At 49.8% G+C, this 25498-nt stretch overlaps 2 long non-coding RNA genes across 3 annotated transcripts in view; one reads left to right on the top strand and one right to left on the bottom strand.

Annotated features, from left to right (window-relative positions):
- The window catches only part of LOC309840968, a 215419-nt gene that overhangs the window by 138777 nt on the left and 51144 nt on the right, over window positions 1-25498 (top strand). The gene's annotated exons all lie outside the window — the stretch shown is intronic.
- LOC309840605 lies at window positions 19306-22436 on the bottom strand. The gene is made up of 4 exons (XR_014298692.1): window positions 22371-22436; window positions 21022-21117; window positions 20073-20193; window positions 19306-19448 (listed from the first exon to the last, which is right to left on the bottom strand). It is a non-coding gene; the product is annotated as an uncharacterized lncRNA (long non-coding RNA).

Consider the following 25498-nt stretch of genomic DNA (forward strand, 5'->3'; position numbering starts at 1 on the left):
CTTGTCGACACAATAGGAAGGAGCAATCCTTTGCCTACTTACTTCGGAGAGCTATCATGGTAAGAGACAGAGGATGGGAAAGCCCTCTGCAAACTTAAGGAAGTCTGCTGCAGCAGTCAGCCTAGTGAGGGTCGTGCTGCTGTCCTGCCCAAGCCTCTCCTGACAGCGGAGGGACAGGCACAGTGGCGGCTCCTTGTGCCTCCTGCACCGGCATCTGGCCCAGCCCATCGGGAGGAGGATGAGTGGGAACCACTCCCTCCTCACTCTTGTAAGGGCCAAGGGGGTTTCAGGAGGGAACTCTGGGGCTGAAGCTCTTCTTCCCTGCAGCCCAGTGACCCTTCCGGACCAACTAAACCCAACTCTGTGGAGCTTCCAAGGATAATTACATCTCAAGGATCTCTCCCAGGGGTAGAGAGAAACGCTGTGGGAACATTAAGACATGGAGGGTGGGAGTACAGTCACTAATAGGTGTCTCTGATGGAGAAGAAAAACAAAAAAGCATGCATAGAAAGGAGAAAATGTTGAAAGAGGCAGTAACTTAACTTTTCCCAAATTTTTTTTTAAAGATTTTATTTATTTATTTGACAGAGAGAGATCACAAGTAGGCAGAGAGGCAGGCAGAGAGAGAGGAGGAAGCAGGCTCCCTGCTGAGCAGAGAGCCCGATGTGGGACTCGATCCCAGGACCCTGAGATGATGACCTGAGCCGAAGGCAGCGGCTCAACCCACTGAGCCACCCAGGTGCCAACTTTTCCCAAATTAAAAGGACATATATACCTTCAGAGGGGAAGGGGTTAAGACAGTGCTGAACAAGATGAAGAAGAAAAACCTCATTTACAGACCAATTAGGGAGACATTTAAGTGCATCTCAGAGAGAAAACTTCCATGCAGATCACCTATAAATAAGGAGGAATCGTAGTGACAATGAGATGACAATCAGGTGAGAGCTAGAAACTGCTGAAGTCTCTGTGTAGCTAAATATTTAAATGGGGGCAAATTAAAGATATCCTCAGACATAAAGAAGTATGCAGAATGTATTCCAGCAAATAAAAAAAGAGAGAATCTAAGAAGCAGATATAAAACAAATAGTGCAAAAGAATTTATTAGACTTTACTGTTGCTTATATAAATGATGACTCTCTGGCACAATCTGGAACTAAAATCCAGATCATGTCAACATGATAGCACTCAGGAGAGAAAAGAGGTGGGAAGAGACCAAAACCAAACCAAACCAAAATAGCTCAGGGGCACCTGCTTGGCTTAGTCCGTTAAGCACCTGCCTTTGGCTCAGGTCATGTTCCTGGGGACCTGGGACTGAGTCATGCATCAGGCTCCCTGCTTAGTCTGCCTCTCCCTCTGCCTTTCCCCTGCTCATGCTCTCTCTCCCTCTCTCTCAAATAAATAAAATCTTAGGAAAAAAAAAAACACGAAAATAGCCCAAATATCCCACATGTGGGAAAAATAAGAACATACTGCCAAATAGCCCTTGGACTAAAGAGAAAGTTTTAAGGGAAATGATGAATTACTTAGAATTAAATGTCAAAGAAAGCTCTACCTGTCAAAATTTATGTACTACAGCTAAAGCAGTCCCGTGAGGAAAATTTATAGCTTAAATACATCTGTCAGGAAACAAGAAGGGCTGAAAACAAATGAGTCATGTATTCAAATCAAAAGGAGGGGGGAAAAAAAACCAAGCAGTCGAGAAAGCCCAAGCAAGAAGAAAATAAGATTAGAAAAGAAATCAGTGAAATGAAGAATGATGCCAAGAACAGCAAAAACAGTATAAATGAGTACTAAAAACAGAAAATTCCCTGAAAAGACAAAATGAACATCCTTTAAAAGACCCGTAAAATAAACATCAAGAAAACAAGAGAGCAGATTTTAAAATACACTGCAGAAATAATTCAACTCTGTAGAGCCTCGGAGGGTGAGAGCCAAGGGTCCTCTCCCAGGGGCAGGAAGAAAGACCGTGAGGTAGAACTAAGATTTTAAAATATAAATACAATATTAGCACAAGATAATGTATATACAAGTATATATATATACAGTTGGCCCTGTATGAAATGTGCAGATTTCTGGAAAATAATGGTGAAATCAACACAAGAGAAACAAAAGGCCTGAACAGACTAATAGGATGTGGAGGGAAAGGATGTCTCGTGTGCTGTTGGTGGGAGTGCAAACTGGTGCAGCTGCTGTGGAAAATAGGATTACTGGAGGCTCCTCAAAAAGTTCATAATAAACCACCCTACGATCCAGTGATTCCACTACTGGGTATATATCTGAAGAAAATGAAGACGCTAGCTCGAAAAGATATCCTGAGCACCCCCCACCCCCGTGTTGCCGTGGAGGGGAAGCTGGGATGGAGATAGCGCAGTCTGGACTGATTGTGGTTAAAATACTCTACTTTCTCGCAATTTTGCAACAGCACAGACACATTTCCAGGCCTCTCCTAGGGTCACCAGAGAGGATAGCAGACCTGTATCTAGATAATAGCCCTGAAAATCACAAAGGCCTCAAGCATTAACAACAAAGGCCCAAGACCACCAAGGAGGAAAAAAAAAAGCATTAAACTTTACAAAAACCATTAAATGAGAGACCTAAATAAAAAGAAATACTATATCCATGTTTGGAATGACTTAATTTTGGAAAGATGTCTATTAGCCCCAAATTAATTTCTACATTCAATTAAATTCCAGCAGGAATTTTTGGGGAATTAAACAAAGTGAGTGTAAAATTTCTATTGAAGAATCGAGATCCACAAATAGCTAATCCAATTAAAAAAGAAGCAACAAAGAAGCAACATTTGTTCTGCTGATAAACCGATTACAATAAAAGTGTAATAATAAAAGCAGTGTGTTATTGGCATAGGGACAGACAAATAAGCCAACGGAACAGAATAAGGGACCAGAAACAGACCTAGACACACACAAATAAACTGGATAAAAACAAGTCTAGGGGCGCATGAGTGGCTAAGTCAGTTAAGTGTCTGCCTTCCGCTCAGGTCGTGATCCCAGAGCTCTGGGATCAAGCCCAGTATTGGGCTCGCTGCTCAGTGGGGAGCCAGCTTCTCCCTTTCCCACTCCCCCTGCTTGTGCTCTGTCTCTCTCTCACTCTCTCTGTCAAATGAATAAGTAAAATCTTTAAAAAACAAACAAACAAACAAAACCCCCCAAAAACCAAGTCTAAATTTAAAAAAAAAATATATATATATATATATATATATATATATATATATATATATATGAACTCCCTATGAGAGGTGGTGTAACAAATCGGTAAGAGATGAATTATTTTGTAGAAGTCATCAGAAAAAAAGATGCTTCACTGTTTTGGAAATGAATTAAGTTGGATTGGTACTCAACACTAGATTTAAAAAAAATTTCCAAGTAGAGAAAGACCTAAATGTGAAAAGTAAAGTTATAAACACAAATGGAAGAAAGTGTGTTAAAAAAAAAACAAAACCCTGAACCTTAAAGTGAGCATTTCTTGGAAACGATTTAAAAAATAACCAGACACAAAGCATAAAGCACAAAATAAAAAGATCTGATCACATTGACGTTAGAGATTTTTTTTTTTTTAAACAGTATAAACAAAGTTAACAGGAGTAGCAGACTGGGAGTAGATATATTTTGGAAGTCGACAACTGACAAATGTTTAATATCCAGCATATGCAAAAAACTGCAGATCCATAAGAAAAACATAAGTATCTAAAAGAAAAAAAGGAAAGTAGGATATAAACAGGCCGTTTATAGAAGTGGCCATTTGAAGTGCTGATAGCTATACAAAAAGTTGCTTGGGGCGCCTGGATGGCTCAGTGTATTAAGCCTCTGCCTTTGGCTCAGGTCACAATCTCAGGGTCCTGGGATCGAGCCCCACATCGGGCTCTCTGCTCAGCAGAGAGCTTCTCCCTCCCTCTCTGCCTGCCTCCCTGCCTACTTGTGATCTCCCTCTCTGTCAAATAAAATAAAATAAAAGTTGCTTAATTTCTTTAACACAAAATAAGAAGGTATCCTTTTACCAACCTCCCCACTGCCCCACAAGATTGGCAAAAATTAGAAAATCTGTGAGGCCACAGGAAAGAGAAAGCCTTCGGTTCCTACTGATGCGAAGTGTAAGTCATGCACAGAGAAACCCGCTGACCTTGGTACAGACGGTCTGGTACCCCATCGCTGCCCCTCACACGCTATGGGTGTACAGCTTCGTGGAGTCTCTAGCAGGTGCATGGGAGACATGTGCAAGGAGGTGTGAGCTGTGGTCAGGATCCGTGCCAGCCCGGCATCCTTCACAGGGCGGGGTGGGGTGGGGGGTGTTTAGAGAAAATGTGGCCTCAGCGGATGATGGAATACCATGGGGCAGTCAGTGGTAATGAACTGCGTCTGCGTTGAGCAACTTGGGGAGATCTAGCAAGCAACCCAGAGGGAGGAATTGTAAGAGACAGAATGGAATTGGTAGCGTGAAACCATTTATGTAAATTTCAAAGCGGAGCCAACACCGTGTTTTTCAAAGGTGCCCACATGTCCAAATAAAACTCCAAACATGAGAATGGAAGGACATTTGAACTCAGGTGGGGGACGGGAGACGTTTTGATGCACCTGTGCTGAAAGGTAGTAGGCCTGTCCCATATTACCCAGAAATGTTTGCTGTGGAGAATTTTGCCTCTCACCTCAGCCCTGGGGTGGGGTTTGGGGCTGGGGTGGGCAGTCTGCTTTGCACGTAGCTGACAATAAGAACAAGCTAAAGTTTTAATCAAGTGTCTTCATTTCAAAATGGATTCATCATTATGTCACTTACCCTTCCAGAAATAAATTAAAAGGCCCTGTGTTCCAGTAAGTTTTCTGGCCTGTGGAGGGGCTAATCTTATCTTCTCCTGTGAGGGTCATTGGCCCTGTGAATCTCTGTGCTGCTGAAACAGGTCATTTTAAAATGGGAACATTGGTCTTTCCTGGGGGACCACATCTTAAGCCAGGATGCATGCTCTGGGGTCCCAGGTCTCATTAGACTCCTTCATGGCCTCATCTTGATGATGCTGCCACCTCTCCGTTTGCACTTAAAAGCAAAGGAGAAAAAAGAAGTAAAATAAATGAGATGAGGTATAAAAAAAAAAAGGCAAAATGATTACTTAATAAAATAGTAGAGATCAAAACAGTTAAAACAGACAGCGCTGGTAAAAAGACAAAAAACTCCACTGGATGAGACCATAAAGGGCCAAGTGAGGTCTTTTGTCTAAATTAAAAATAACTAAGCCATAAAGTAGGGAGCCCAAGGTTCAGCGCATGGCGATTCCAGAAGCTGCAGCCCAGGGCCAAGCACGGGGGCTCTCCTGCTCTTTCTCTTAGGCTCCGGACCCCAGCCTAATGAGATGCGCCACCTCAGTTCCACAGTTCTGGGATTCCACAGTTCTGGGCTGGGAACACAGTTCTAGCCTCCCAAATCACCTTTCCTGGCCTCTGCTCCTGTGTCCACCTGCCCTTCGCTCAGGTGGTCCCCGCCCCCTTCCCTGCTTCTGCCCTTCTCACTACACCTGCCTGCCCAGTAGGGAAGGGCGGGGTGACAACCCTGTGAGCTCCTGTCCCAATTCTGTCCCCTGTTGGCCACGGGACCCTGTCTCTCAAATGTACTCATTTGTTTTCAGCATAACATGGGCCTGGCCTGGCCTGCCTCCCAGGCATCCTCTGGAACCCAGGGTACCATGGAAGCCTGAGGGGGTTTTGCTGATGGAGGATCAGTTCAGGACTTCCTCCCCCCTGAAGCCTGAAGCAAATACTCCCTCCCAGACTGAGAGCATCACCCGGTTATCAGTGAACTGAGTGCTGTTAACACCCACGATATCCCCTCCGTGCCTGGAAACGTGTGGAGGTTATTAGTCGGTGCTTAATAGATATTGACTGATTGATCGAAAGGGCTTGCATTCTCCTTGTTTTCCTGCCTCTCCAACCAGACTGTGAATTCTTTGAAAGATCACCCTTTTCTCTCTCCTTCTCTCCCTTCCATTAGTCCCATCAGCCATGAGCTGTTTGAGCATCTATTATGCGCTGAGCCCTGTTCTAGGCCTCAGACGCAGCCCTGCCCGCAGAAAGCCTGCCTTCTGGATGGCAGAGGAGGGAGGAGGCTGTTAAAAATCAAGGAAACGAAGAGCAAAAAAGAGCTGCAGATTCTCCGTCACCAAAAAGACGGAGGCGGGAGCCACTGGGGGAGGGTGGCCAGGGCAGGCCATCAGTGGGTAGGAGGGTGAGGAAGGGCTGGCTGGTGACGGAGCTGAGGGGGAGCATTTTGGCAAGAAGGAACCATGTCTGCACTGGCCCCCAGGTGGCAAAGGCAGGAAAGGGAGCCAACAGGACTGGGATAGGAGGAGGCAAAAGGGAGGGAGGTGAAACCGAGAGGGAACCCCGAGCCAAATTACATGGCAGGTCCCTGTGGGCCAAGAAAGGGGTGTGGACTTACTTTCCAGGACAAGAAGGAGCCAACGGAGGGATTTTAATCCAGGGAGCAGTGCGATCTATTTGGTACTTTGGAGATGCTCTCTCTCGGGGGTTGAAGAGGCGGTTGGACACGGTGAGGATGGGATCCATCGGTCAGAATGTGGGACAGTCTACAGGACAGGCGGCCTGCTTGAACAAGGCCGGGGGCGGGGGTGGGCGTGCGTGGGGGACAGTTCATGACTGGGAAGGCTCAAGAGACATTGGCCAAAGGCAATGGACCGGCCTTGTTTGCGTCCTGACTTGAACCAACCAGCTGTGAAAAGTCGTTTTTGAGGCAATTGGGGAAACCTAGATTGAGTGTTAGATAATGCTATGGAGCCATTGCTAATTTTGTTAGGCGTGTTAATGGTATGGTAATTAGGAGAAAGGAAAAGAAGTCCTTATCTGCTAGAGATACAGATTGAAGGCTTTGCAGGTGAAATGAAATGATGTCTGAGATTTGCTTTAAAATACTGCAGAAAAAAAAATCTGTGTCTGGGAGAATAGATGAAACGAGATTAGCAAAATGTTGGTAAGTTTTGAAGCTAGCTAATGGTACATGGGGGTTCATTTTACCAGCTTCTGAAATTTTCCACAATAAAATGTGAAAAAAAAAAAAAGAATTTTTTAATGGGAAGAGTTGGAAGGAAACCATCTGTGGACACTTTGCTCACTGCCCCAGGCGTATGTCCAGCGTGCCTCAAGCAGACGTATTTGACCGTGAGCTGTGGACTCGGATAAACCTGGTGCAGAGTCTTAGTTGGTCAGTTGCTTTCTGTTACCTTGAGTCGAGCTGCTCAGTTTCTTATCTGTAAAATGTTGGGTTGTTACAAGTAGTAAGTAAAATGGTACATGTAAAGCCCTTAGCTTAGCGCCCAGGCAGTGGTGACTGCTCAGTTCCGAGTAGCCATTCTGGACGTGGTGTAGACAGGGCTGAGGCACAGCATGACTGGATTCTGGAAACTTCTCTTGGGGATTAGTCTCCACTATCTAGAAAGCTGAGGCTGAATACATGTGTTGGGGTGCCTACACCATCAGACGTGTGTACACACCCCTGGCTTGCCTTCATGCACCTGCCTCCACAGGGAGGCCTCCTCATGGCGCAGCCTGAGCAGGCTTGGAGTTTGACCTCTAGGAAAAACCGGGGCAGTCCTCCCCACAAAACCAAGGGTGAGACAAAGAAGGTTGTTCTCAGAGGAGACCAGCTGTGTGACCCACAGAGGAACTGGGCACTGGGCAGCCCATCTGGGAGGACACAACTGGAGGGAAAGGTGATGCATGGCGGTAAGCAAGGGGCTGAGGAGACACTGTAGTGAGAAGGGGAACAGGCTGGGGCCCTGGGGGCCGTGCAGGAGGGGCAAGGGGGAATGTCTGACTGGAAGGTCTTCAAATACAGGAAGAACAAGGAAAGCCATCACCAAACCTACCAGCAGTGTGAAAATGGTAGTTTCCCAGGGGCCTGTTTGTAGTCTCCGGGCTGCTAACCTTGAGCCTCTGAGCTGGATGACCTCACAGGCCCTTCGAGGCCCCCCAGCTCCTCTCTCTGTGGTGGGACCAGAGAAATGCAGCCTGGCCGGGCCTCCTGAGGCCCTTCCTCTCTGTCCTGGTTTTTGATGTGAGAGGCACGCAGCTTCCAGAGCGGAGCAGGGAACGCTCGGATCAGAGAGACAGCCCTTGTGGTGTGTGTGGGAGGGTTAGTTCCTACCTGCCCAGGTAGCGGAAGTAATCACTGGATCCGATGCCAGAGGGAGACAGGGAAGCCCAGAGGGGCCTGTGCCAAAAGGATGGGGAGTGAGGGAGAGGGCGGCGAGGGCAGGAGAGGCATCTGGGGCTCAGATATGTGGGGAGGGCAGGTGTATAGGGAGAAGTTTGGAGTGCTGGGGCACCTCCAGCTCCCAGGGAGAAAGGCAAGGAGGCGGGGCAGAGGGAGCCAGTGCCCCCCCCCCTCCCTTACCCGCACCGCAGGCACTGGGGCCACAGGCTAGTCAGGCAATTCTGTCGTCCTTGCCAGGAAGATGCTTTTAATCAAATCCCAAGTTGAGTGGCAGGAGGGAGGGAGGAGGCCCGTTGTGCCTTCACTTGCTGTATTCCAGAGAACAGTTCAGGGAGTTGCGAACCCTGCCCACATCACATTAACACCAATAAAACACGCCGACGACTCCCACTCTTCAGATGTCAACATTTAACTCCAGAGCCTGGCGCCAACCTCCAAGCGGCCTCCCTCGGAGTGCAGACCTGGCGGGAGGAGTGGGTGGAGGGGCCCTGGCCTGTGACCGTTGCTGCCTCCTGCCCTCCGTTCAGCTCTGAGGCCTCGGGGTCAGTGCTTGAAGTGGGGGCTCTGAGCCCCCAAAGTCTTGAGGACACCTGTGTCGGAAAGGGGGCTTCTCTTTTTCTCCCAATCCGAGGCAACTGGTCCCCTCTGTCCATCCTAGGAAAGAACAGTTTCCCTGCCAGCCTGGTCTCCTCACCCCCTCCATGGAAAGGAGTCCTCCTGGTGGCATGGTGGGGACGGGCTTGCTGGATCCTCAGGCTTCCTTAGTCCAGCCCGGGCTGGGGGCGGGGGCTCCTTGGACCGAGCAGACCACCAGACACCACCAACTTAAGGCAGTTTTCTCAAGAGCTTGGGGTCAGGGCTGGGAGTCATATGAGCTTCTATCCTGCCTGGTCCAGGGTCCGTGGCCAGATCCGCCTCCCCTCAGGGCACCTCCCTGAGAGCCTTCAGGCTGAGGAACAGCTTCTGGGAAGCCCAGCAGGTACCAGGAGCTGAGCCTCCTCGTGGGATATCTGCAGAGCCACCTCCTGTCACTCTGGATTTCCTGCTGGGGGAGATCTCTGTCCACAGGGGTGAATGTGGACATCCCAGGCGATAGGGATCCCAGGGGCGTCTGGGAGCGGAGCCCCAAAATAACCCCAGCTTTCCATCGAAGCAACTTTTTTTAAAAAAAAGATTTTATTTATTCATTTGACAGATGGAGATCACAAGTAGGCAGAGAGAAGGAAGCAGACTCCCTGCGGAGCAGAAAGCCCGATGCGGGGCTCCATCCCAGGACCCTGGGATCATGACCTGAGCGGAAGGCAGAGGCTTTAACCCACTGAGCCACCCAGGCGCCCCTCGAAGCAACTTTCTTATCCGAAAAAATTTTGCATCCCCTCCTGCCCCGCCGCTGTTCACTGTGTGTATTTCTTTGTTTTAAATTACCTTCCAGTCAAATCACTGAACTTTCTCCTGAGAACCTTTGAGTAAATCGGAGGCAAGCCACATTTGGCGGGTGTCTTCATGTGCTCACCAGACCTTTGAGGGACATAGGAGCCTGAGTTTGGGCATCGAGGCTTTAAGTGATCTGTGTGTGTGGCTCACCGGCCAGCCGTGCTCACGCATAGGAACACTTTTTATTCGGGGTGGGGGGGGTTCTTCAGTAAGGGGGCTGAAGTTGTTTCCTCGGGCTGCCGTGACAAATTACCACGCACTGGTGCCTTAATAGGACAGAAGCCAAGTCTCTCCCAGAAAGGAGACCAGAGGTCTGAAAGCAAAGTGGTGGCTGAGCCGTGCTCCCTCGGAAGGCTCTAGGGCAGGGTCTTTGCCTCCCTCCTCTAGCTTCTGGGGGCTCCATGTGTTCCTTGGCTTGTGGCCACTTCACTCCCATCTCTGCGTCTGTCTCTACATCACCTTCTCCATTAGTTCAGAAGAGGAGCAACGCAGGCTTGTGGGGATGGAGTGTTTAGGGAAAAACAGCTTCCCCCACCCGGCCCCCACCGGAGTTGTTGAACCTTAAGCAGATGAGAAGAAGGTGGCTCTAGGTTTTGGAGGTAAGGGGGACCCTTAACCCTGAAGGCAGCTTGTACCCGAGGGTGGCTGGCTGGTGAACAGAGTGATGGGGCCTAGGGGGTTCATAGGGCTGTGCTGTTCCTGAGAGAGTGTCCTGCTGGGATGGTGACATTAGCCAGAGCCTGGTCAGTCCCCTTCTGTCTCAGAACTTTGGCCTGAGCTTCAGGGGCAGCTTGGTTCACAAGGAATGTGTCCCCTGCTTCACAAGGCCATCTCCCCTCCTGCAAGCATGGGTGGGGGGTGCGGGCAGCCCCCCTCCCCGGGCATCGTCAGCTGCGGGCACCGGGGGCTGTGGCACAAAGAGCACTGTCTTCCAGGCTCCCCAGTGAGGGGGGATGGAGTCAGCCTCTAGGCTTCCTTTAAGACACTGGAAAGTGCCACGGAACCAGCATAGAGGGGGGACTGGCTGGGGAGAGGCTGAATATTTTCTGAGAGAGCCCTGCCCCTTACTTACTTACCCCACATGCTGCCTATGTATTATCATGCTCTACATTTGAATGTCTATTGTCCCATGAAAAATGCCCACATCTAAGGCATGACACGTATGCCAGCAAGGCCCCCATGACTCAGCGCACCTCTCAGACTCTCTGAGGACACTGCCCTCAGAGCCCCTTTACAGTGAGGAGACGCTTTGCTTTATAGTCTCTCCTCACTGTTGACTTAACAGCAGCGCACAGCCTCATGGCTCTCCATGTGCCAGGCCTGGCTCTCGATGCTCCTGTTTTAAAACAAAAACAAAAACAAAAACAACGCGTCTGGTGCATCCAGTGGCCTTCAGCCGCAGCTTTTGAGAATCCACAAAGGCAGGTGGTACTTGAGGACGGGTCTGGGTTTTGGAAATGGCGCTGAGCCTCTCCCAGCAGAGACGGAGAACCATGTAAGAGGGAGAGCTCTGCGGAGCGGAGCGAGGAGTGAGGGCTCCAGAGGGGCTCACAGGCTGCCCACCACCATCCTCCGCTCTTGGCCTGCTGTTCTGCTGCTGTGGCACCTCTGGTGGCCACAGCAGACGTGGCCACGTAGCGCCTGGCTTCACTTGCTACTCCCTTCAGTTCTCTCTCCCATTCCTCCCTTGTCGTGGTTCATTTTGCATGGTTCGCAGGGGTTCCCCGGCGGGACTGAGCCTCGGTTGCCTCTACCCGTAACCAGCTCATTTACCTCTGGGTTGGCCTTTCTCCTTCCCTGTTTCTCTCTTCCCACCGTGGCTTCTCCAGGGATCGCTTCCCCAACGAAGCTACCTGCACGGAAGTCTATGTTTGGGGGACCCAGAATGACAGCTGTCTTGTGGGATTTCTTTTGAGGTTTTATGAATGAACTATTTGCACAGACCCTGAAAAAGTGAGTCACGGCAGATCTAGTGACATGTGTCCTTAGGCATTTGTCTCATAGGCCTTTTTTTTTTTCTTCTCTCCTTTTTTAAAAAAACAGGTTTATTGAGATCTAACTCACACAGCATACAACTTGCCCATCTGAGGTGTGAGATCCAATGATTTTTAATATATTCACAGAGTTGTGCAAACATCACCCCAATCAATTTTGGAATATTTCCATCACTCTAAAAGGAAATATGGCACTCATTGGTAGTCACTGCCCATTTCCCCCTCAAACCTGCCCTCCACCCCAGGCAACCACAAATCTATTTCCTGTCTCTCTAGATTTGCCCATTCTAGAAGTTTCATTTAAACAGAATCATACAATATGTGGCTTTTTTGTGTTTGATTTCTTTCCTTTAGCATAATTTTTTCAAAGTTCATCCAGGTTTTAGCATGGATCAATAATTCTTTCCATTTTTTTTTAAATCTCCTCACCTGCTTCACCCACCCCCCACCTGCCTCCCCGCTGGTGGCCATCAGTTTGTTCTCTATCGAGAGTCTTTTTCTTGGTTTGTCTCTTTCTTGCTTTGTTTTTCCTTTGTGCCTTTGTTTCTTAAATTCCACATATGAGGGAAATCATATGGCAATTATCTTTCCCTGACTGACTTAGTTCACTTAGCATCATACTCTTAGCTCCGTGTCATAGCCTAATAATGCTGAGGTGTGTTCCCTCTAACCTGCTTTGTTGAGGGCTTTTATCAGGAATGGATGTTGAACTTTGTCACATGCTTTTTCTGCATCTATTAAAATGATCATGTGGTCCTTATCCTTTCTCTCATGGTGTGATGTACCACATTGATTTGAGAGCAATTTGTTCATTTTTATGGCCGAATAATGATTGGTTGTATTAGCTATACCACATTTTGTTTATACGTTCATCAGCTGACAGTTGGGTTGTTTCTATCTTTTACCATTATGAATAATGCTGCTACAAATATTCACGCACAAGTTTTTGTGTGGATGTGTGTTATTCCCTTAGGATATATACCTAGGACTGGAATGGCTAGGTCAGCTCTTTCTACTTTTAATTTTTAATTTTATTGTTAGACAATACACATCCATATTATTTCACAATTTAAAAGGTAGAGAAGAATTCCTATTTTTTCCTCAGAGGCAACCAGTATTTCCCAGTTTAAGTATATTTTGTTGGACATTTCTGGCATATATGAACAATTATAAATATGTGTTCTTCCTTTTTTTACACAAATAGTGACATATAATACACACTGTTCAGCACCTTTCTTTATTCATTTAACCTTAAATCTTACAGATTATTCCATATCATTACAAAATAACTTTTTATTTTTTTTATAAATGTGTAGTACTCCCTTGGATGGAAGGAAATAATTTATTTAATTTGAATAATTTATTTCACCACTTTCCTATTAAAAGGCATTTAGTTTTCCCCCATCATTTATTATTACAAACAATGCAATGAAAAACCTTGAAGAAATACCATGTCCTGGGGCGCCTGGGTAGCTCAGTCAGTTGGATGTCTGTCTGCCTTTGGCTCAGGACATGATCTCAGGGTCCTGGGATGGAGCCCCAAGTCGGGCTCCCTGGGGGGTCTGCTTCTCTCTCTCCCTTTACCCCTCCCCCAGCTTGTGTTCTCTCTCTCTAATAAATAAAATCTTAAAAAAATAATACCATATCCCTTGTGTTGAGCTCGTCCGTAGGATACATTTCTTTTTTCTTTTTTTTTTTTTAAAGATTTTATTTATTTATTTGACAGACAGAGATCACAGGTAGGCAGAAAGGCAGACAGAGAGAGAGGAGGAAGCAGGCTCCCTGCAGAGCAGAGAGCCCAATGTGGGGCTCGATCCCAGGACTCTGGGATCAGGGCCTGAGCCGAAGGCAGAGGCTCTAACCTACTGAGCCACCCAGGCGCCCCCGTAGGATACATTTCTAAAAGTAAAAGAACCTCATCAAAAGGTCTGTGAACTTTAAACCTTGACACCTGAAGCCAAATTGCCTTCCACAGAGTGATACTGTTTCACTGCCCATCCACAAGGTATGAGTGGGTTAGTTCACCCACACCTTCACCAATCCGATGGGTGAAAAACGTGCAATTTTAAATTTGCAGTTTTCTTATTATGAGGGAATGAAAGCCTCCTTAATTCTCTTTTCGGTAAAATGTTCGTACCTTCTGCCCATTTTTCGACTGGTTGTGATCATTTTCTTGATGATTTGTGGATGCTTTTTATTTACCAGAGAAATTAGCTCTTTGTCTGTAAGATGAATGTCTAAAACTGCTTCCGATGGGCTCACCCTGTTGCTTTTTGTAGATTACTGTTCATAAGCATGCAAAAGGTTTTCTCCCTGAGAAGGTGTTATATATTGCCCCCCCCAGCCCCTCCTCCCCACTGACCAGGGGTAGCTGTGTGACTTGCTTTGGCCAATTAAATGTGGGCAGAGACATGTTTGTCACTCTGGGCCGAAGTCTGAATTGCCAGTGCTTCACACATTCTCTTTCCTGCTGCCGTGGGAATTGGCACCAGCCGATGATGGCTGTGCCTCTGGCCGAGGAACCCAAAGTGAAGGTGGCAGTAGTGACAACATGGGAGCTGAGACCCTGGCCAGTCTGTGAGAGAACCCAGAGCTTGCATGGGCAAGAAAGAATCCTTTGTTGTTTGATGCTACTAAGACTTGTGCTTTTTTCTTGCTGCAGCATAACTAGCCTATCTTGACAGAGTGATTTTTGCCACTGAGAAATTTTTTTCGTCTTGATGAGGTTAAAATGATCAATTCTGTATTTCAAGACTTCTGGTTTTTCATCAGAAGATCTTTCCCCAGTTCTGGATCATTATTTTAAAAATTCTCCCATGGTAGGTTGAAAATCCACGATCTCTCTCCTAATTTGAAATGCCGTCAAGCAGATGTGAAGTGTTGTTGTTTCATGGTTAAAGAAGTAGGAGCCTGGGGTAGCGGCCGAATCAGCCACCATAACCAATGTTGGTTTATGTCTGGCTGCTACCAAGAGACTTGACTGTAGACACTGACTCCAATTAGGAGCTTGTTTTTTCACACAGGAATCTAGAGTTGGGCATTCTGCGGCTTGGAGGGCAATACCAAGGGATGTTAGAGACAGACTTCTTAGGTACTTCTGTTTTACCCTTAACATGTGGCTTTCTTAGACTTCATGGTCTAAGATGTGTGCAGGAGCTCCAGCCATCAAGTCTGAGTTCCAGGCAGGAAGTAGGAAGAAGAGAGTACGATTAAAAAAAAAATCCCGTACCAATTGTTCATCTGTCTTTGGAGGAAGTTTCTTGGAAGTCTCACTCAAAAACTTTTGCTTATTATCTATTGCTCAGAACTCAGTGATAGGGTTGTGACTTGTTTCATAGGGGCAAGAAATGTTTTGCTATGTATATATTTTCAAGGAGTGTTTTCCTAAGTGTATTTGCTGGGCAGTCTGGGTGTTGGTATGATTAAATGGTGCCAGCTGCTACTGGGGTGTGGTGACAAAGTCCTCTGGTAGCTTCAGGGCTTTGGAGAAGCACCTGCTCCTCAAACAAGAGCTCCCTGGTTGGTGAATGCCGACAGAGGGCACACAACTGGCAGCACGCCCTCCTCGATTCTTCACCCTTCCTGGGCCGGCTCCGGCTTTGGGAGATTAGGATGTGGCCTCACCTGTGTGTGGGAGAGGACCCCTGGGTGGGAGAGAGTGGCCTTCGCTCTGGGAGTCGGAGGTCTGGCAGGCTGTAGCTCATCCAGCTCCAGCCGGCACCGATGACCTGTGGCTTCCCCTCCTCTGAGCCCATTTCTTTCTCTGTAAACTTGGGTAATGAGAACCATTTCCCAGGGCTGCTGTGATAACAGAATGAAATCATGTCTAGCAAGGCCTTTGGGGGTTGCTGCTGTTGACCTTGGGACAAGAAGAGAAGACTGCCTGAGAGTCCCCACCCCCCTGCCCCACGCCAGCAGCTGGCCCATAGAGCTGGGGTGGCCGGTGTCATCAGAGAAAGGCCTGGAGGAGAAGGGTGTGCCGCTCACCTGTTCGCCTGCTCCCACGCTTGCCGCTGCTTCCTGACTGTCCTTCGGGATTTCTTCACCAGCCTCACAAAACTGGAGTCACTCACTTGCCATCAGAGCCAGCTTCCCTCCCCACTCCAGCCCTGGTCTAGCATCTCTCAGCCAGTGGCCTCACTGAACTCATCAGCCTCTTTAATACCTTCATCTACTTCATCCTCCCCTCTGCTAACATGTCTAGACACCTCTCTCTCCTAACCCTTTCTTTCTCCCCACCTCCACCCTTTCCCTGACCCGAGTCCCCTCAGCCTCCCGCTCTTAGTCACTCAGGGCCTTCTATCAGTCAGGAGAGACTGGGCTTGCACCCTGGTAACTGAAGCCCCTCATCTCAGTGGCCTCATTAGTATATACGTGCTTGTTTCTTATTCACAAAAATTTGCATGACTCTAGGACAGCTGTCCCCAGGGATCCAAGCAGCTCAGATCTGGCAAAGACACCATCTTAGCTCGTGCCACACTTGTCACAAAGAGTGAAGGGAGACTAGGGGATTTGCTCGTCTGTGCTTCTAGCGGACGTGACATTCAGACCCGTAGCACACTGGCTACGAGGTGCCTGGCTCTGCTGGCTGCAGGGGGCTGGGAGATGTGGGGAGCACATTCCGCCGTCAAGTCTCTGTTTCTTGCAGTGACACATGCAGCAACCTCCTCTGCCAAGACCCTCGAGGAGCCTCCTCCCAGTTCATGTCCAAGTTCCTGCCCCTCAGTGATTTGGCCCCACCTGATGCTCCCCAGCCCATCACCCGCTGTGCCCCGGTGTGAACTCTCTGCTCCAGGAGTAGCCAGCTCAGTCCTTCCTCCAAGCCTCCGCTCACGTGGCTCTCCTTGTTGATCGGTCTTTGGCTACTTCTTTCCTATGTTCTTCAGGGCCCAAGTCAAGGTCAATCTCTCGTGAAAAAGCCTCCTCTTGGTTCAGCCCCTAGTGCTCTCCCGTCTCAGAGCTTTTCCACGGCTTATTTTTAAGCTCTCACTCAGCCCTGAGCATATGTTCCTTCTGTAGCCCATGTACACTGCAACCCTCGGAGGTCAAGGGCTGGCTCATCCTCTTTGCCTTCTCAGTAAGGGCTCTCAGTGATTCTAACTCATGAATGGTTATTAAACACCTACAAAATGCCAGGCACCAAGCTCGGCAAGGAGGATGCATGGGAAGGAAGGAAACATGATCCCGGAAGGAAAGAAACTGGCATTTTTATGTGCCTGTGGTGTAACATTTAATGATTAAGAGCACTCTGGCGAGGGCTGGGGGTTGAATCCTGCCTCTGGTTAAATTAGCTACGAGACCTCAGGCGAGTTAACTTAACTTCTTTAGCCTGAATTTTCTCACTTCAACAACAATACTGATTGCTATCTCCTGTGTTCCCTTCTCAGGACTGCTGTAACAAATTACAGCAGTGCATTCTCTCTCCAGCTCTGGAGGCCGGCAGTCTGAAATCAAGGTTTGGCGAGACTGTGCTTTCTCTGAAGGCTCTGGGAAGCTCTCTTGCTTCTTCCTAGTTCTGGTGGTACCCAGCAAACCTTGGTGCTGCTTGGCTTCTAGGTGTGTTATTCCAATCTCTGCCTCTGCCTTAGTATGACATTCTTCTCTCGCTCTCTCTGTATGTCTTCTCCTTTTTTGACAAAGGCATCAGCTGCTGGACTTAAGGCTCACACCTATCCACTCTGACCTCATCTTAACTCGTTCCATCCGCAAAGCTCTACTTCCAAATAAGGTCACACTATGAGGTTCTGGGTTGACATATATTTTGGGAGGGGACATGTACTCAACCCACAACACCCCCCTCGTAAGAGTATTGTGAGGGTTAAATAAGAGGGTGCCTGTAAATCATTGGGCACAATGGGGGTGCCCAGAAAAAACTCGAATGGTACTCATTTCAAGAACAATATGGTCGTCAGAATTATTTAATTTGCAAGTATCTGAAACCCAGCTCAGCCCTGGTGTGGTGGCTGGATCTGGGTGCTTAAACGAGGCCATAAGGAAACTTTCCCTCCTCATCTGTCAGCTGTCTGTGTTGTCTTTATTCTTGGGCACGGCCTCCCAGTGAGGTGGTGAAGACATCCCCTAGCAGGTCCAGGGCTCCATTTGACCTGTCGATCATCCGCAGTGGAAAAGCAGCACTTTTTTCTCAAGAGCTTCAGCAAAAGTCTCAGGCCTGACTTGTGCAAAAGTCTCAGGGCTGACTTGCGTGAAACAAGTCTGGTCCATGCATGAGCCCATCCCGGAAGCAATCCCGGTGGCCAGGGAGTTGAATATCCTGGACCGTGTTGGGGACGGGGGTGGTGGTAAGGAACGGGGTGGAGGTTAGCCAACGTGGAAACACTTGAACAAGCAGGTGAAGGAGGGGCAGTTCGCCAAAGGGAAGTCACAATGCCAGCAGATCAGATGCTAAGCAGGCAAAAACACAGCTCGTATGCTATGGATGGCGGCAATGCTGTGCGCCAGCTCCCCACCCGAGGCCTGGGATGGCGCAGGAAGGCAGTAGATGCTTACTGAAAGATTGCATGGATGGTGCAAGAAAGAACATGCTAGTCACCAAATCAGTTTGCTCAGGTTTTTTTCGTTACTTCCCGCAATAGCAGGCAAAGGAGGTATTATTATTTCCAGCTTGCGGTTGTAGAAATTGAGGCTTAAGTGATTGATCCAAGATGACAGAAGGAACAAATGATAGAGTCAGGATTCAGAGCCAGGTGGGTCTCATTGCAGAGCCTGTGCACGTGCTGTCACAGCATACTATCCTTGTCCCCCAGACTCACAGCCAGAGAAGAAAGAGTTTGAAGCCATACTCTGGCTTTCAGGCGCAGCAGCAAAATAATGCATTTCCTAGTCACCTTCCCACCATTTACCACTCCAGAAGCTGAAACTGCCCTCCCCACCCCGTTCCTTTGTCTGATCACTTCTTCTAATGTATTGCACTTTGTTATACTGGAATATAAAGCCTGGACTTAGCCATCTCTTTGGGTTTTCACTTCTTTTCCGTGAAGCTCTGTGCCTGTAGAAATATTAACGTCAATAACACCTGTACGCCTTCTTGAGTTAATCTGCATTTTGTTCGTTTAATTTGCAGACTCCAGATACGGAATTAAAAGGGCCAAGGAAAGGTGGTTCATTTTCTACAGTGATATTTAGGTTGTTTCTAGTTTTCAGCTCTTAGGAACAAAGCCGCTTTGAACAGTCTTGCCCATGTTCTTTGATGGACATAAGCCAAAGGGCTCATTTCTGTTGGATACACACCTCGAAGTGAAATCACTGGGTCATCTGGATATCTTCTCTCAAACAGTTGTTGCTCCAACTCCTTCCTCTCAGAGTCCTCAAATTGTGCAAGGCCCCCTGCCTGCCTAGACCTCGCTAAGCCTAAAGGTAGAGGGTTGAAAAAAATGACCTCCTGGGACCTCTCAGCATTTCCCGCAAGGGTTTCGCCGCCATAGGTCTCTGGCCCCAGCTCCCGCCAGTGCAACTGTTTGCTCATGAAAACGTTTCATGTGATTAGCCAAGTAATGACATCTTAAAACTGTAGAGCTAATATATTACGTAATAAAACACAGGAGCAAATCTCTTTGACACATACTGGTGATTTACTCTGCCAGCCATAAAGATAATTACATTTCAGGTTGATATATAAAAGGCGGCAGGCAGAGCTTATGACGAATTAGCATAGCTTTGTGTTGGACCTCTCCATCCACGCGGACCTGTTCATCATTCCTCTCGCAACCAGCCCGCAAACACTGACTTGGCCGGGCCTGCCCAACCACTGGTCACCGCTGCCACTAGAAGGACCTGTTGGCGGCATTGAAGGAACAGCTGAAGAGGCTCGGGGGTACAAGGCATTCGTTCCTACAGGCAGCTCTGGAACATTGCAGGGGGACCCCAGCCTGGGGGACAAGACACTTGGTCTCTGAGCCTGCTATGCCTCTTCTCAGTCACCAAGTCACCACCCCTCCGAATCAAAATATGCCCTAGGTAAAATGCTTCCCCTACCTCCTTGGCCTGTTACCCAGGAGAAGCTTAAAAGGAGAAGTCTAGTCTCTCTGAGTTAAGTGTCAATGAACTTCTAAGGACAAAGGGACAGGGCCTTTGTACCTGAACCTGTCCTGTGTCACTGACTTCTGGGATTCCCTTTCTCCATGTTCACTGCTGCCCCAAACCAGGAGGCAGGCACCCAGAGTTGGGGACCAAGGAGAAAGGAATCTGGAAGGACAGGCAAAGGTATCCAAACTCCCTGCTGGAAACAGGAAACTGAGGAAGAAAGAGAATGTGTGGCCATCTGTATTCATAGAGAAAATCTGTGTCAGAATTGAGACTAGAAGCTGGGACAAAAAGTATAGAATCAGAAATGGGAAGCTTTTGCTACCATGCCCGGTGAGGGAGCCTGGAATCCCCCATGGTGTCTGCTGCTTTTACCTTTGCACAAACCAGGATTTCAAAGGGAACTCAGCCCCGTGCTGCTTTAGGGGAAGGTCCAGCTGCATGCAGGGGGATGGACAGAGTGAGCTCTAGAGAGCCTGCTGGCAAATCCTTAGACCTGGGGAAGGGAGAGGGGGGCACCTTGGAGCTGATTATGGTTGTGATGAAGTCCCAGAACCTAAGTCAGGTTCGGTGGGGTGAGGTTCGGAGCTGATGACTAAAGAAAGAATTCTTAAGACATCTTTGGTGCAAAATGGTGGTTTATTAAAGCACGGGGACAGGACTCGTGGGCAGGAAGAGCTGCGGCTGCCGCCCCGGGTTGTTAGGAGTGGTTGGTTATATACACAGGAGTTGGGTAGGTGAGGACAAAGGGGTGTTCAGAAGGGCTATTGGGGCAAAGAATACTATCAGGATATTGAAGGCTTAGTTGCTATCAAGTAAAGACAATTGGGAGTCTGGTGGAATGTTACATTCCTGCTATCAAGCATCCTTGTTAATGAGATTTAGGTTTAGAAGAAATTTAACTTTATTTACTTTTCCTTCTACTTCCACCTCCTTCGGTTTTTATGGAGGGGAGGGTAACATTAGGCTTGAGGAACTGAGTTCTGTGTCTTTGGAAATTGGGCTATTGATAAGGTAACTTCTTTGTTGTAATCTCAAGGACATTTGTAAACCAAGGGAGACTCCTGTCTTGCAGGATTGTGATCTCAGCAAGTTAACTATTTATCATTTTATGGCAGTCAGGGGTGTCTGAGGAATGCTACACCTATGGAGGGGAGCGGATGAAGGGGGGGGGTGCAAGGCGCCAGCTCTTGCTTTGTCCTCAGCCAGCCACCTGCTCCCTCATCAGTTGGAGTAGCCATGCGGTGACTCTCAGGGTTTCCTGCCACACACACACACACACACACACACACACCTTTCCCCCTTAATCTTCTGAGGCCCTCACCTTTGGTTTTCCACTAGAAACCATCTTCATCTTATCAAACCTGGGCAGAGCGCCTCCTCCAGGTCTATGGGCACATTCTTCAGTGAGCCCCAGGACCTCAGAGTTTGGGAAGCAACAATGCAAATATGAGGTTCATCAAAACAAACAAAACCAAAAAACACACAAAAACAAAAAACCCCAAAGCTTCCAAGGGATTGGCAGTGCATCCTCTGAGCCCCAGAGCCCTTCCTCCTTGGCATGAAGTCAGGCAAGGCAGGTCTGGGGTGCAGTTAGCTGGGGGGAAGCAGCGGGGGAAGCCTGTTAGCAGGCCCAGAAGAATCTATAGAGTCCCTTCCATGTTCTGGAATGTACAAACTCAAGCACACACACAACCCTGAGCATCGGGCCCCAACCCCCCGCCGCGTCATTGGGGCCAGACGGTGGGCGGTGTGTGTGTGGGGGGGTGGGGGTGGAGGAGGTGCTTCTGAGCCCGTGTCCGGCGGCGGGGGTCCCTGGAAAGCCCCAGACCCCTCCTCCCACGCACCCGCCCCGCAGATGGGCTCCCGCTCAGCCCGCTCGGCCCGCAGCCTGGGCGGGAATTCCGCGAGCCGCGGAGTGCGGGAGCGCGGGCTCCATGAATGACAACGGGGCGGGGGTGGGGGGGCGGGGACCACGGGGCGTCCATTTGTTCTCCTGGCGGATAAACAGTGCTGCTAACGACCGCGGCGCCACGTCCCCGGCTTGGGGGGAGCCGTCCCAGCGGGGAGCCCGGGAGAAGATGAATCGCGTTGAATGACACAGGACATGGCAGATTGGATGTTTAATTTGGGTATCTCTTTAGAACACCCCCACACCCACCTCCTCGGCTCCCACTTAGCATCCTGCCGGAGAGAAAGCCCTGCTCCTCACAAATTGCCTTGTCAGGCGCAGAGAAAAAGCCCTACGTGACTGATGTCTGTCTAGGTGGGTCCTTCCAAGTGCGGGGAAAGGGATCGGCACGACAGCAGAACGCGCCTTCCTACGAAGACTGGGCGTGGTGCCGGGGCGGAGATCTGCCTTAGACACCAGGAGGGACAGCCCGGGGTGGGGGGGGGGCGGGGGCGGGGGCGGGCCACTAGCAGGGGTGAGGGTTTGTCTAGGGGTCCGTCGGAAGCAGAAGGAGGGCCAGGCGAGCTCTGCTGGGGTCTGCGGCGGGAGGGCCTGCGGGGCCCGGAGGGGGCCGGGACTGGGTCGTCGAGGGCGGGGCGCCCGGCGTGGGTTGCGGGGTGCAGAGGCGGGCACAGCCTCTAGCCACCAGCCAGTCTTCCCAAGACTCCTCTCCGGAGCAGCCTGATCACAACCTGTCAGTCCCGCTTCCCCTCCAGCCTCACATGCCTCCAGATCTTTCCAAACAAGGAAAGGAGCTGCAAACATGGCAATCACCTTCACTGGCGGCGGCAGACAGCTGCCAGGGCACAGCGAGGGCTGGAGCCGGGCCCAGCCGGGAGGGGGAGCCGCCCGGGAGCGGGGAGCCAGCGAGGCGGTGCTCCGTGCGGCTCTAGAGCTCCTGCGGAATGTGCGCCCTCCCCACCCCAACGTGCGGGGGTTGTGAGTGTGGCCGTGGACGCCCATGAGCCGGGCCAGCGACCCGCATCTGAGAGGCCACCTGCTCAGGTAGCAGTTCTGGAAAGAGCCCTAGGGGTGGGTCTAGGACCAGATACTGTCATTTCTGCGAAGCGCTGTTGTCACCTGAGCAAGTCCCTGTCCTCTTCCGTTGTACAAGGACTAGGGGCTTCCTCTATCCAGCCAGTCCTTCTGTGGTTCTGGAGATCCCTTAGGAGGACCCGGGATGGCATTTAGTCCCTGAGGAAATGGCACTTGCTAGGCTGTGGAGTGGCCCTGCCCTGCCCCAGCGGAGGGCCAGGGTGACTCCTCCAGGCTGTGTGGGATGAAGAGGCCTGTGGAACAGAATGAAGAGGCTGATGGAGGGGCGTCTGGACCCTTCCCCCCTTCCCGTCAGCCTGCAGAGTCTTCCTGCACATGCCCAGGATAGCCCAGTGGGAACACCCGGTTCCCCAGAACTGTCTGCCTTCTTATTCCACGAGCTGGCTTTCTGAGGCTGCAGGACTCCCTCTGAGTTCTTGAAAGCCTGGGGACAAATAGAAAGGGGGTGTTCTCCACATGAATGTGGGTTATTTGCCTCCAGTGAAGCCACAGTGTGGGTAATTTATCTGTACAAATCGAGACAGATTTTCCATCTGGTCTCCCTGAGATTTCCTCTCAAATCAGGAAACTACTCAAGTTCCCACTCCCCCACCAAGCCCGCCTTCCCATCTTCCTCCCCTGCAGTGGTGGATGACTGTCCCCCCTGCCATTCAGGGAAGAGAGCCAGCAAGGTGGCCCTAGGATGGGAGAGCTGAGAACTGAGGGGTGGGGGGAACTCTGAGAGAGAAGCGCCACTTAAAATGTCCCTTTGGCTTAAGACATGAGGTAGGTGGGGAAAGTACCTTAATCATATGGAAGTTAGGACAGTGAAGGGTGTCACCAGCTCATCCTGATGCATCACAAGGAAGATGTGGGGTCCCGATGCTGAGGCAGTCCCCAGAAAGCCATGTCAGAGCTCCCCATCCCCTGCCTCACCCTTTCCGGGTCCTCCGTGAGGAGACTTATTATCCTTATGTTCTCTGCTCCCTCATCTTGTTCTTAGCAAAGTATCTCTAGGAGCCTTGGCACCTGTGTTGGAAGATAGGTGACATCGTAGGCAAATCTCTGGCTCATCTTTTCTGAAGGTTTTGTAATCAAGTTAAGACTTTAAAAAATCTAACTCTGGCCTTTGTTCCTTGGACAAGTAAGACCAACACTGATGGCCCTTGGAGTCTCGGGGCCCCTAAAAGTAGCAGGCAGGAAGGACGTACTGGGTCATCAGATGGGGCAACCCTGCAGAGACTCTGATAGTAGCAAAGCCTAAAAGAAGGCATGCAACACAAGGGGCCTTTGTCCTTCCCTCCCTCTGCTCCAGGTCAGTGGATTACACCAGAACTAAGCTTCGGCTAAGCCCTGACATTCCTTGCCCAGAAGGAACTTGAGGGAGACCCTTCCTGGTCCTCTTCTAAATCAGCCGTCTGGGGGGACAGATTACAGAGGCAGTGCTGAGGGAAGGGCAGCAGGGAGGGAGGGCAGCTGTGCTAGCTTCCTTCCCCCAGTCCCAATGCCTTCCCTCTGGGGGGTGCTGCTGGATAATGGGTGCCCATGTTTCCTAGCCACTAACTCTCCCCTGCCATCCCCACCCTTAGCAGTGCTTGGTGGAGGCCCATAAATGGGCCTCTGAGTTGGAGTAGGTCAATTAGGAGCCTCAGGTTGGCAACAGAAGAGAGAGAAGAGGAACTGGGCCGCTACCCCTCCCCTCTGCCTAGCCACTGTGGCCCCCTCTGTCCACTGGTGAATCACATGGGCTGGAACAATTGCTCGAGGGATGTGCAGTGGGAAGACCCGAGGCCTCTTCTTTTGCTAACTGTCCCCTAACTTTATTTAACCTTAGTTTATTGTCTATAAAGAGGCAGGACAAGGAGAGAAACACTGGGCTGGAGGAGTAAGGGAGCTTTAGCTTGGGAAAGGACACGACGTCTGCAGAGCGATATGCTGATGCGAGTTACTGTTGCGGTCCCAGTCCTGTGTAGCAGGAAGGGAGAGGCTGGCCAGGTCACTTCGCTTCGTAGGGACATGGCTCATCAAGGCACCAACCACCCAGACAGGTGTATGGTCCATAGTAAAAGGTGAAACAGCGACCACCGCCAAACACTGGGGGTGTGATGCTTATCCAGAGGGTTCCTCTCCATCCAACAGGAGGCTCTAGGGCCTAAGCCAGGTGAGGACCCTCTGAGCACTCATGGAAGCTTTCATGGGCTCCTGCAGATGGGAGGGAGGCGGGAGAAGGGGAAGTTCTCCCCAAAGGACAGGTTAATAGCAACCAAACCAGCCCATGCCAACCGACAACTGACATGGCTTGGCACCCCCTGGGAGCCCACCCTGAGCTGAGTGCCTTAGGAAACTCTGAAGGGTTTTACAGACCAGTTGAGATAATAAGGTAACCCCTTGAACAGGGGCAACAGAACCTGCCATTCCCAAGTGTAGAAGGAAGAAGGCTGTTCACCTCTGAGGCCCTCCCTGCAACAGTAGCCCTCCTTGGGGAAGTGGAGTCCTCTTCAGCTGGGCAGGGAGCGCTAGAGGCTGAGAGAGGGGGACATGGGGTACCTGGCAGCATGCGGGCCCGGCTTCTACCTTTCAACATAGTTCTCTGACACCAGCTGGCTCTCCTACAGTTCAGATCCGTTCTGACATGTCACAGGTCACGGGGCTCCATCCCACGAGACTGGCCCCACCGCCGATGCCAGCTGCTAGTCCTGGGTCCCCGAGTCACCCACACTTCTTCCCAGCCAGCTATTAATTCTGCTTCCCACATTGACCACACCCCTTTCAGGTTCAACAGTTTCCTAAAGTGACTCAGAACGCACTGAAAGCG

Source organism: Mustela nivalis (genome assembly GCF_964662115.1).
Source record: "Mustela nivalis genome assembly, chromosome: 9".
Classification (NCBI taxonomy): domain Eukaryota; kingdom Metazoa; phylum Chordata; class Mammalia; order Carnivora; family Mustelidae; genus Mustela; species Mustela nivalis.